The sequence below is a fragment of the Saccostrea cucullata genome, unplaced genomic scaffold (assembly GCF_032062105.1).
Source record: "Saccostrea cucullata isolate Sc308-1 unplaced genomic scaffold, CSIRO_AGI_Scuc_v1 ctg6818, whole genome shotgun sequence".
NCBI classification, from domain to species: domain Eukaryota; kingdom Metazoa; phylum Mollusca; class Bivalvia; order Ostreida; family Ostreidae; genus Saccostrea; species Saccostrea cuccullata.
The window spans coordinates 58,343-72,512 of NW_026939364.1; positions in this window are offsets into that span (position 1 = coordinate 58,343).

Genomic DNA, 14,170 nt, shown 5'->3' on the forward strand with positions numbered 1-14,170 from the left:
ATTATTTATGAGGTTGACTCTTGTCAGGGCACCTGTAAGCTAAAAATTTGGATCTGCCAAACATTTTTTCTAGAACTTTCAAGGGGGGGGGGGGCTTTACAAAATGCAAGCAAGTCAACTTTGCTGATAGAAAAAGGCTTTAATTATCGCATCTTTAGAACCAGTCTCTCAAATTTTAATAGTTAATCAGATAAAAGCACTAAATCAAAATTCGATTTTTAATTTCAAGAATTACAATACTACAGTACGTAAAACTAAGTAATCTAATTAAAGAGAAAATAGTTACTATACATACCACAGTTTTCAGTCTGTAGAGTTGGTTGTTCTCATATGAAAAAGACTTGGCCTGCTTCCTAATTCGCCTCTTCTCGTTCTCGGGGCTGTTACTGGGGTTCTTCCCCGTAGACAAGAAGGTGCTGACACCTTCCATGGTTGGAGGTAGAATGGCAACTGGCAGACATCTGACAGATATATCGCGATTCAAACATTGAAGCCATAGCCGGAACCTATTTTACAGTAAAATTCGGAACCAATATTATGATTTTAAGGTTCCGGCCGGAACGCGAAATATCCGGTACGTTAATTATGCGACACCGGCAGAGGCGCCATTACAAAGAAACAGAGGTATGTTAAGTTTGTCAATGACGTCACATGTAAACATACCGATAGTAGTAGAACAAATGTCAAAAGTTCTGAGGGATCATCACAATCTCCACCCAGGTGTAGAAAAATTAAAATTAAGAGAGATTGTACAAAATCAAATCCCACTGGGGGGCAGACTAAAACATTTTTGTTTCAAATTGGGAAAAGATTACAAAAGACACTTCAGTCTTGACAGAATTAGAAGGGTACAAAATAGATTTCTTAAAAACACCCAGTCAAACATCTGTCCCAAAAATAAATTATTCAGAGAAAGAATTTCAAATTCTAGATGCAGAAATTCAAGAGATGTTACAAAAAAGAGCGGTGGAGATTGTAGACCCCAATAACATAGTTCATGATCAGTTCATAAGCACTTTGTTTGTACGCCCCAAAAGAGATGGGGGGTCACGTCCCATTTTCAATCTAAAACGACTAAACGAATTTGTGACTTACGAACATTTCAAAATGGAAGGTTTTCAGGTAGTGAAAAACATGATGATAAAAAACGACTTCATGTGCAAAATAGATCTGAAGGATGCATACTTTTGCATTCCAATACACCAAGCTCACAGAAAATACCTGAGATTCAGTTGGGGGGGGGGGGGCAACTCCTTTAGTACAAGAGTCTTCCTTTCGGATTGGCAGCCGGTCCCCGTCTGTTCACAAAAGTTATGAAACCTATCATAGCATTTCTGCGCAGAATGGGGATTCGACTGGTAATCTACCTGGACGACATTCTACTCTGAATCAAACCAAAGAAGGGTTGATGAAGGACAGAGATTCCCTTATTTGGTTATTACACAACCTGGGGTGGTTGATAAACTGGAAGAAATCAGTGCTAGAACCCAAACAAATGATAGAGTTTTGGGGTCTAAAAGTGGATTCAGTAGAAATGAGTGTTTATTTACCTCAGGACAAAATTCAGAACATAAAAATGAAATGCCAAAACGCATTAGGATCCAACCACATTACAATCCAAGAATTGGCAAGTTTAATTGGATCATTGAATGCAACAGTAGAGGCAGTAATTCCAGCCTCACTTTATGTCAGAGAATTACAAATGTATAAAACGAAATGTCTTGTCAAGGAAAACAGTTACAAGAACAAAATCACACTATCTCAGGAATGCAAAACAGAAATTTCTTGGTGGACCCAACAGTTAGAAGTTTGGAATGGGAAACAAATAATAACCAAAGAACCAGATCTTGTGATAGAGACAGATGCATCCACAATGGGATGGGGGTTCAATTGCCCATTTTCACAGGAAAAAATGGGGGGTCCATGGATCCTGATAGAGAAAAAAATCCACATAAATGCCTTAGAACTGAAAGCTGCAAATATTGCTATAAGATCAATAACAAAGAACAAGGTAAATATACACATTCATCTGAGGATGGACAATGTAACTACGGTTACTTATGTGAACAAGATGGAGGGGACAAAATCGCCCATTTAACAAACATCGGAAAAGATTTATGGGAGTATTGCCTAGAAAAGAAACCCAATTCTTCTACCACCACAGAGAGACCTTCTTCTGTCACCAGGGGGTGAACCACACCTTCTGATAGTCAAAGGGACACTGAAATTAGTGGCCTGGAAAATTTCAGGCGATATAAAGAGGTGCAAGGTTTATCAACAAACACTTCCGAATTACTCGCAGCATCTTGGAGAAAGGGAACTCAATCAGCTTACAACAGCTGCTGGAAACACTGGGCTAGCTGGTGTAACAGCAGACAAATTAATCCCTTTCTCTCCTCTTTGGAACATATAGCTAATTTCTTGTCAGAATTGTTCCAAAAAGATTATGAGTACAGGTCTGTAAACAGTTATAGATCAGCAATTTCAGCTTTCCACCCAGAAATCAATGGTATTAAAGTAGGCCAAAGCAACCTCATCAAGCAGGTTATGTCGGGGGTGTTTAATTGCAGACCGCTTATGCCCAGATACACTCAAACATGGGATGTTGATATTGTATTAAAATATCTAATTTCATTAGGGCCTTGTGAAAATTTAGGCCTAAAATTGTTAACATTGAAAGTTGTCAGTCTCATGGCTTTGTCAACAGCTTGCAGGTCATCAGAATTGTACCATTTAGATTTGAATCATATGCAAATGTACCCAAAGGAAATAGAATTTAAAGTTGTGCAGCTGACTAAAACAAGACGGGTAGGTTAAGAGCCTATGAAGTTGGTATTCAGTCAGTTTGAAAGTGAACTACTTGATGTCAGAAAACACATTTTGCAATATTTAGAGAGCACAGAACCTATTAGAAAAGGAGAAAGTAAATTTTTTCTTAGTTTTTTGAAACCACACAAGTCTGTTAAGTCTTGCACAATAGCTAGATGGCTCAAAACAGTGTTAGAAGATTCAGGGATTAATACAGATATTTTTAAAGCTCATTCTACTAGAGGAGCTAGTACGTCTAAAGCAAACAAGTTTGGGTTATCTGTCAAACAAATCATGGAGAAAGCAAACTGGAAAACAGCAAGTACTGTCTATACTTTCTACAATAAACCTGTCCAAAATGATTCAGGGTTCTCAGATTCTGTGTTAAGATTGAAGTAAATAATATCAAACCAAAACTAAAACATTTGGCTTTAAACATACATCATTATACCTTACTTCAGTTTTATGAAATAAAATTAAAAATTTTATAAGTGCGCTTTAGCGCATGCAATGAAATTAAAATTTTATGAATAAAACTGAAGTAAGGTATAAGCCCCTCACCCTCCACACCCTAGGGTACCTAGGTACACTTACCAGAATGTTTTAGTCTTGTTTTAAGGGTACATGTGTACATGTATGTATTATTATACATTTGAAGTTTATTTCAGTTTAAGAATTACATTTGAGATTCAACATATATTTTTATATGTTTTGTAGAGCTCCAACCTTTGGCGGCAAGAAGTAGCTAGAGTCCTGAGTCCGTGAACAACTTAGTACTTTGTACCTTCACTACCGTGATGACAAAATAAAAAAAAAATCTTATTTTATTTGTGCATTTATCAATTTACTGCAATGAACTTAAAGTTTTATGAATGTTATATTGTATAAAAAAAAAATTATCTTTTATCAACTCAGCCAAAAGTCATAAGGAAGATCTCGCGAGATCTCTTTCTTTAAATAGGCTGGGATTATCGGAAGCAAGGGAGAATACATCATTATACCTTACTTCAGTTTTATTCATAAATTTTTAATTTCATTGCATGCGCTAAAGCGCACTTATAAAATTTTTAATTTCCTTCCGACGGCAATGATAAAACGGGTTATAAGCATGCGTGTTATAAATAAAACCACGTAGGAAAAGTAAATGTTTCACTTTCATTTTCGACTTCTTTGCACATTGGTTGAATTCATTCTTCTATGATCCAACATGCCATGGCCACCAATTCTTTCTGTAGTTCTGGTTTGTGCAACAGTAGTTTTGCTTGCTGCAATGTTCAGTGGAAATACAGTTGAAGGGGAATATGAAAGTGAGAACGCCGGAGACGGACATCGTAGCAGGCGTATAAGAGGCAGGATTGGAAAAGACAAATAGAATCATGACGTAAGTGGGGATTCTGTCACATAAACAAATTACTGATGGTTTAAAAACAATCTATTTCACTTTACCTCGGAAAAAGTTTTGGTTCGAGGTAATTTGACAAATGTACGCATATTTAGTATTATTTACCGATCATGTTTTAATTTTCTGTGTTGCAGGCGAAGCAACGTGGCCAAATAATTATAATTTTCATCAAATTTCTTGATACTGGATTAAAGTGATATTGAAGATTTTTCTACTTGAACCATACACCTGTGTTAAACCAAAAATGTAAACACGAACTGATTTCATCTGGGATATTAAAGAACACGTTTAATGTCGACACATATCATATATGTCCTTGACTATAAGAATAGAGAAAAGAATATAGGATAATCCTTTTTCATGTTACTTTGTTATTTTACATAAAATACTTACATAAGAAGCATTGTTTTAGTTTCAGTTTCGATATTATTTTATGAATGACCCATATTATGGTTCAGCAAAAATCAATATTTAAATATCGTATCCGTGGTTATTGAATTAGATCTACTGAACTACTTTGGAAATGATTTCTAGGAGAACCATGACAATGAGATTAGGTTTTATTGTGTAATAAATGAAATTAAACTTGTTTATAGTATTTTTTTTTCTATTTCGTCAAAAACTCGCGTGGATCTTGTTATTTTAATCAAAATCATAATCAAATAAAGAATGATTGACATTTGTACAGGGAAAGATGTGATAACATTTATGTATAATTATACCATCGTGGCGTATCTCTCAAATCACTTTGGTCAGTTTTAGAAGCGAAATAATAGTAATTGCTGAATTTGCATTATCCATATATTCGGTAATTGACATCAATATTAAGTACAACTTTAAATACATTTCATCTACTTGTAAATATAAAAATCAAAACAATATTTATTGACCATTCAACAGATCTTCACATGTATTAGTTTATTCTGATTGGATTGTTTTTATTTTTACGTAATACTGATCTATTGTAACAGAAACAAGGAATACGCACATTTTCTCTGTACAATATAATTGGTGTATGTACTTGCTTTACATGTAAGGGTTATAAAGTTTATAATTTTTACTTGAATTGTAGATTCTAGATTGTTTATTTGGATTTTCTTGATGTAATATGTTACACTGGAAGATCAACTAATGTTTTGTATAAATTACACATTTTTTTCAAGAGTGATCCTTTCTTTATCTGATGTATCTTTTGATTATCTTTCGTCATTTATACATATGTATAATAAATGACGAATTCATCCATCAAAATTTGTGTTACTTTCATTTGGATGTGATATGGTCTATATATAACCAATGTAATATTTTGCAGACACGTATTAAGGTTATAGGTGTGTGCAAAAAACTATCTTTGAACAGCAAATTTGTAAAATTACACTGGAGAACATGAAGATGTTTTATGAAACACCGGTATCCCTGTATTGCAGCATATGGGTAGTGGTTTCTCAAAAGCAAGTCAACCCCAAGCGTCAAGGTCAAAATTGTTGGTACCCAAAGGAAGGAATGCATCTGAAATATAACAGTTCTTTTTTGATGTTCTAAAGTTATGGCCGAAGTTAATTTTTTTAAAGTGGGTAAAACTCTAAGGTCAAGGTGAAAAAGTCAGAAATATTTATAACTTGATAAATGAGAAGAGATCGGGTTTTTATATCAAAGATGTGTATTGCCTCTGCCTAGATCTGACTTGTGATTTTGACCTTTAAGTTTGACTTACTAATAAAAAAATAAACATTACTTTGAATTGGCCATAACTTCTGCATGAGAAGATATTAAGGGTTTCATATTACACATGTAAATTACCTGTGACAAGACCTTTCTCAATACACTATGATTTTTCACCTCAAGACCTTGACATTGAACTTTGACCTACTTTTCAAACAAAAAAAAAAAAAAAACTTGAACCTTGGTCATAATATTTGAATAAGAAGAGATAGTGCTTTCATATTTAAGCTGTGTAATGTCTTTGACAAGAACTATATAAATCCCCCCTGATTTTTGACACCGGTCCGTCACCTTGATCTTAAGGTTTGACATACTTGTAAAAAATAAACAATACTCGAATAACTTTTGAATGAGGAGAGATAGATCTTTCATATTTAAGTTGTATATTAGCTGTGACAAGACCTTCCTAGACTAAACAAAAAAAGAAATGCATATTCAGATTAAACATGATAATCTACGTGTTCAGTTTAAACCTAATTTTTAAAAAGTGATTTTAGGGTGTGTTGTGATAAAAATCAAACATGCCATATGTTCCAAATTGAGAAGTTAAGTTGATGTCATTGACGTCGCGTGCAAATTCTAGGGACATACGTCTTATCCAATCCATAATTATGTCCTTTACACGTCTCAGCGCTGGTGGATTTCCAATGTACGGACGTCGTGCCGGAATACCAGCTCTTCTCAGTTTTTTGCGAACAATTTGTTCACTTTATGCTGATTTCAACAGTTTGCACAGCAGTTCTTAATCGATTGCATAGGTGCTAAAGGAGAAAAAGCTTATTCTTTGATACATAATTTGTAAATTTTCCGAATTTTTTGCAAATAAAACCATTTGCATATTTTAACGACAAACAAAAGACGACAACAAGGTATACAGCATACAATTTATTCTTATGATATCAATGCAAGGTTATATCGTAAATGAGTGTTGGATTGTAATTCAGTGCCAATATTTCCCATTCTTCTTCCATACCAAACATGCAGCACTAAAAATAAAAGTCTACAATTAGAAAAAAAAACTATAAAAATTTAATAAATGTGTTACTGAAGGGATTTAATGCATACTAATTTATCTTAAGTCAAAGAAGCAAAACAAAGTATGGTAAAACAAGGGACATTACATTATATTATTCGTAAAATTACAAATATCCATATCAGCACTGTACATATTCGTAGAATATCTATCCCTTCAATTTATTTAGGAGAAAGCGATGTTTTTACAAAACCATAGATGGAAAAGGGTTAGTGTTTTTAAGACTGTTAAATTATTTCATTTCTGTCAAATCATGAAGCGTTTTAGTTCTCTGGTCGAAAAACTAGGACAGATTAACTAGATATTTCAACCATTGAGTTTAAGTTTTACAGCAAGATTTAATTAAATTATCAATGCAAAACTTCAACAAATGGCATACACACCGAAAAAAGATATTGTACAGAAATACACTACATTGTATCTGAGGATGTTTCTATAAAGAACAAGATGTGTTTGTGAAACACTGATGCCCCCGTATGGCAACATAGCGAAAGTTCACCTTTCTCAAATGCAGTTCAAATATGTTGGTACCTAAAGTAAGGCCATTTCACAAGAAATACAAATGTTATATATAAAACCCTTGCACCACCTGTTCAAGGGTTATGACCAATGTTAACATTTTAAAAGGTATAAAAAAAACTCCGGGGTCAAGGTCAATTGGTCCAGGTTTCTGGTTTGTAAAGAAAGGCGTTGTCTCAAAGATTACATATGGGAAGTTTGAAAGCGTTGGCCCTTACCGTTCAAAAGTTATGGTCAATGTTAAAGTTTGTAAAAAGTAGGTCAAACTCTAAGGTCAAATGGTCAAGGTTCTTGATATCCAAGAAAAGGTCTTGTCACAAGGATTACATGTGTGAAACATGAAAGCTCTAGTCCCTACTGTTAACAAGAGACCCAGGGGCCACGACGCTCACATGAGCTCTGGCTATATAAAACTAAAAGCAAAAATTGATTTAAAAAGTTAAATATTAAAGTGGGGTCAAGTGGGGTCATGATTTAAAAAAAACTTGAATCTACACCACATAAGGATGCTTCCATATAACTATGACCAATGATGGCTTTGCTGTTCTTGAGAAGATTTTTAAACATTTTCCCAATGTATTCATATGTTAAAATTTGAACCCTACCCACCATCATGGCCTCACCCTACCCCTGGGGTCATGACTTGAACAAACTTGAATCTGCACTACCTGAGGATGCTTCCACATGGGTTTCACCTTTCCTGGCCAACTAGTTCTTGAGAAGAAGATTTTAAAATATTTTCCCTATGTATTCCTATGTTAGACTTTGACCCCCCCCCATCATGGCCCTACCATACATATGATTTGAACAATCTTGATTCTACACTACCTAAGGATGCTTCCACATAAGATTCATCTTTCCTGGCACAGTGGTTCTTCAAAAGAAATTTTTTAAAGATTTTCCCTATGCATTCCTATGTTAAACTTTGAACCCCGACCCATTGTTGCCCCATCCAACCCAGGTTATGATTTGAACAAACTTAAATCTACACTACCTGAGGATGCTTCCACATAAGTTTCATGTTTCATGGCCCAGTGGTTCTGGAGAAAAAGATTTTTAAAAATTTTCCCTATGTATTCCTATGTTAAACTTTAAACCCCCCCCCCCCTCATGGCCCTAGTATACCCCTGGGGGTCAGGATTTGAACAAAATTAATTCTACACTACATGAGGATGCTTCCATATGAGTTTCATTTTTCCTGGCCCAGTGGTTCTGGAGAAGAAGATTTTTAAAAATATTCCCTATGTATTCCTATGTTAAACTTTGACCCCCCATTGTGACCCCATCCTACCCCCAGGGGTCATGATTTGAACAAACTTGAATCTACACTACCAGAGGATGCTTCCAAAGGAGTTTCATCTTTCTTGGCCGAGTGGTTCTGGAGAAGAAGATTTTTAAAACATGCCAGTAATTTTTCATTTATACATAATTATCTCCCCTTGGAAAAGAGCTTACCCCTTCATTTGAACAAAATTGAATCCCTTTCACCCAAGGATACTTTGTAGGAAGTTTGATTGAAATTGGCCCAGTGGTTCTTGAGAAGAAGATGGAAATGTGAAAAGTTTACGACGACAACGCAACAGCGACAACGACAATAAAGACGACAGACAACGGACAAATTTTGATCAGAATAGCTCACTTGAGCCTTTGGCTCAGGTGAGCTAAAATGTTATTGCCAAGGTTAAAATTTGTGAAAAGTAGGTCAAACTCCAAGGTCAAGGTCAAAGGGTCAAAATTGTTGATATCCAATGAAAGGTCTTCTCACAAGGATTACATCTTTAAAATAAGAGAGCCCTAGCCCTCACCGTTCAAAAGTTATGGCCAAAGTTAAAGTGTTTTCATAAGTTCGGAAATCTCAAAGGTAAAGGTCAAAATTGTTGGTTTCAAATGAAAGATCTTGCCTAAAAGAATTGATATTTGAAATATTAATTTCCTAGTATCTACCGTTTAAAAATTAAGGCCAAAAGAAAAGTTTGGAATTTTTGTGTATGAATGGGTCTAACTCCAATGTCAAAGAGTCAAGGTTCTTGATATCAAATGAAAGGTCTTGTCACAAGGATCAAAAATGTGAAGTATGAAAGCCCTAGTTCTAACCCTTCAAAAATTATGTTCAAGGTTGTATTTTAAAGTAGGTCAAACTGCAAGGTCAATGTCTAAGGGTCAAGGTTCTTGGTACCCAATAAAGCGTCTTTTCACAGGAATTACATATGTGAAGTATGTTCAAGGTTGTATTTTAAAGTAGGTCAAACTGCAAGGTCAATGTCTAAGGGTCAAGGTTCTTGGTACCCAATAAAGCGTCTTTTCACAGGAATTACATATGTGAAGTATGAAAGCTCTATCACTTATCGTTCAAAATTTATAGCCAAGGTTAAAGTTTTTTCATAAGAAATGTCCAAGGTCAAGGTCAAAAGGTCAAAGTTGTTGGTATCCAATGAAAGGTCCAAAGAATATATATGTCAAGTTTAAATGTCCTGTTATATATTGTTCAATAGATATGGCCAAAATAAATGTTCAAAATCTTTGTGTAAAAGTGGGTCAAACTCCAAGGTCAAAAGGTAAAATTTGGAAGTACGCAAGAAAGGTCTTATCACAAGGAATACACATGTGAAATATGAATGCCATAGTCCACTCAATCAAAAGTTATGGGCAAGGTTAAAGTTTTTGCGGACAAACAGAGAGAGAGAGAGAGAGAGAGAGAGAGAGAACTAGACAGACAGATGGACACGACAAAAACTATATACCCTCCGAAACTTCGTTTACGGGGGCATAAAAAACAACTGAACATGGCTCTACTGTTCCTGAGAAGATAGATTACCCATTGTTGCTCCTTGCTATACCTTGGGATCCTGATCTAAAGAAACTAGAGTCTACACTTATTGAGGATGCTTCCACGTGAATATGAGTAACCTTGACTTTGTCGTTTAGGAGGAGATTTTTTTCTTTTATACTAATGTGTAAAACATTGATTTCCCATTGTGGCCCTATTCCTACCTCAAGGATTCATGATTTGAACAAACATGAATCTGCACTAGTTTTCATATCAATCCGACTAATCATGACTTTGTTCTTGATAAGATGATTTTAAAGTATATTTTCCCTATATTTCCATGTAATACCTTGATCATCTATTGTGGCACTACCATATACCCCTGGGGTCATGATCTGAACAAACTACACTACCCTAGCGGGGCTTCCACAACAATGTGACTAATCATGGTTTTCTTAGGTCACCTGATTCACCTAGGTCACTCAGGAAACCTATTTCGTCGTTCGTCATGCTTTAGCCGTTAACATTTGAACATGATCAACTGCTGAACCAATTTCAACCAATGAGTTGTACAAGTACATGCATGTGAAATTTAAAAAAAGGTTTTCTTTAGACTTACATCATTTCTGGTTAATTCTTCTTTCTCTTCCAATTTTGAATCCCGATCGAATTTTTTCTTCGTCTTTTTCATAATAATATTCAATTTTTAAAACATTTCCTTTCAGCAATACAACAACTGTCATCGTAGCAAAGCAAACAGCACCTAATACCAGGGCAGAATTCAGTCCAAATCCATCCATCATAAATGTTAGTAAAAGAAGAGTTTTGCAGGACTACTTTTGTTTAAGGTTTTACGCTAGACTGGTATTGCCAGTCTGTTTCGTTTGTCAGATAGGCAAGGCCAGTCTAGGTTTAACACATTACGAAAGTAGATATTTTATTTTAGGTGCATGTCATGTAATTTGTGGGACTACTTTCGTTTTCGTATAACGCCTAACACAAACAAAAGTAAATATTATGTTTTAGGTGCGTGTCAACAAAATCTAATTTAAATTTATTTATAACCATCTAAAATACAGCCAGGTATATATAAATAGTTCATAGGTAAGTTTAAATTAAGATTGAAGCTAATATTAAATCTAACACATCTATATGTACAATATATATATGTCAAGCTTTAATTTCATATTTGAAATAAAAATGCCCTACGTTTCTTCCTGTAAAATGTTCTTGAATCAAGTTACCAAACACGGCATGTGATTTACGTTTAATGCCAATATCCAGTTTTCTATGTTATTCATTCCGAAAAGGATGTATTCACTTTGGCAAAAGAATTGACCTATAGGAGAGAACACTTTCCCGGGAAAAGTGACAGTTAAAAATTAATCTTTATTTGTTGTTTTTAACGTATATATGTCTAATTTTTTCAAATTTGTATTTAATATCTAAAATTTATTATTTACAACTTTACAATAAAACTCCAAAGTTGACCAAAACACCATTTTGTCCGTTAAAGCGTTGATTTTTGCATGTATTTTGGCCTAAAAGTCCTTCAGGACAGGCCTGCCTCTAAATAAAACTGTGATATTTTGATGAGTTGGGATGTAAAGAATGATTTAAGATAGGATATTTTAAGGGGCACCCCTGCATTAGGGTCGAAATCCCCCCCCCCCAAAAAAAAACTACAAAAAGTAAGGAAACCTGATTTTGATAATCTGCTTAAAATTTATGCCATACAATTTTATAGTCAGACTAGCTCAGTTGATAAATGGGCTGTATTTTATACTATCGATACTTTCTTTTTAAAGTCGGGGGTTCGAATCCACCTGGTACCACACTTTTAAAGTTTTAATTTTTCGCCCTTTCAAAGACTATTTTAGTTTTTTTTATTGACTTGTGGATTTTCTTTCAATTATCTATCCTTTATGCATGCCCATTTCTTTATAAGAAACACTAAAGAGAGATCAAATCGTAACAATCCAATGTACAGTTGTCAGTCAGGCGGAGCAATACAAGCACACTTTCTCCGAGGACAAGAATAACTCGCTTTGTGTTTCTTGATACAGGTATTCTTGGCAGCATTGACCTGCGATGAATTTCAATTGTGTATATTCCGTAGAATTTAATCACGTTGATTTTGGCTACATATATCAGTAACTGTTTTCCTTTGGATTTCATTTAGGCCTATATAATTTGCACACATTAATGCATGTTTTATTATATCCACAGATAAATAAAGCCTAGACATAAAAAATAGAATTTCAGAGACAGTAGACATTACCATTATGCAAAATCAGAAGTAAAGAAAAATATCAATTACATTTGGAGATAACAAACTCAGAAAATCAATGAAAGGGTTCCTCCTATCTCTACTCACTGAAATAAAGATTAAGGAAAAACAAATTGTTATTAAATACATATTCAGCCTAATGTCATTAACCAGATCGGAAATCGACGAGTTTTTTGTAGAGAATAAAACCAAGCCGGTCCTATAGGTCAGATCCCTATTTATAATGAAGTGATCCTTTGTGATAAAACAAATTAAGAACAGATTATACAAACAAAATTAAAGTAATGAAAGTACTGGAAGCGGGGCTTTAATTGCTCTAGTGCATTCTCTAATTTCAAACTGTATACCATATACATAATTATATTTACATCCGCTGAATATTTTCTCCTTTATTTCTTAAGAAAACCCATTGCGTTAATCACTGCATGAATTATAGTCGGCATGTCGCCTGTACAGTTTTCTTGATCAGTGGCTGTTCCATCAATGAAACGTATAAAGACGTTCGCATCATAAATACAATAATTAATCTTTTTAATCCTACTTTAAATGATTATTTAAACAGATATAAATATAAACAATAAAATGTCTTTCTCTGTTTGTTATTACTGGAATTAACGGTCGCAGCTATTGTAGAAAAAATTACATAACGCGGGTTATGCATTTTTTCTGCAACAGCTGCTTCCGTTAATTCCAGTAATAACAAACAAAGAAAGCATTTTATTGTTTAAATAATATAATTACATATTATGAACTTATTTGAAAATCTTCCTTTCCGACCATTGAAATTTATCAGGTAAATTTTGTATGATTGTGATTTACAATAAACCATCTACGCCCAACTTAAATTAACAGTGTAGAATCCAACTTTTAGGACTGAATTTCGTTGTTCACAATTTTAAGGAAAATATAGTTATTTATTTTTATGGACATCACCTCACGCTTGGTATGCATGGTATTAGTGCACTTTGAGTGGTTTTGCTGGTTTTACTCGTTTTGCTGAGTAATACACGCACATGGTGGAGGTGGTGGGGGTGGTGGTGGGGGGGGGGCTTACACATAAACTTGAACCATGGAAAATATACATTGAAGGTTTCTGCATGGAATTTTACTGATTCAATTTGAATAATTTAATTTAAATCAGACGTCGATGCAATGCAATTGTGTTGTTGTTTTAGAACACGATATTATGATATAAAAATGTTGTCAAATACAATTACTTCAAGATTTGGCGATTTAATAATGACAACTATCTCTGGTGAATAATACTTTTTTGATAGTGATTAAAATGAAAATGTAAAAAATATAGATCTCAAGTTAGTTTGTATAAAAAAAATTAAAAAGCTTTAGGTCCATAAAAGCAATTAAGAATTCTATGTCCGTGTTTGTACTAAATGACAACTATTGACAATTTGCAATTTTTAAATGCAATGAGCACAATTACAGATACTAATCATAAAATAAATAAAATTTCAGGAAGAATGTTCAAGGGACCAGAGAGAACACTCGCGGACAAAATTCGTCGCTTTTTGTAGGATTCCATTTGTATTCTCTTGGCAAATGAATGTTTTTGATTTTCATAAGTTTTATCATAATTATGATGTGATTTGTTACATAGCTAGATAAAATATA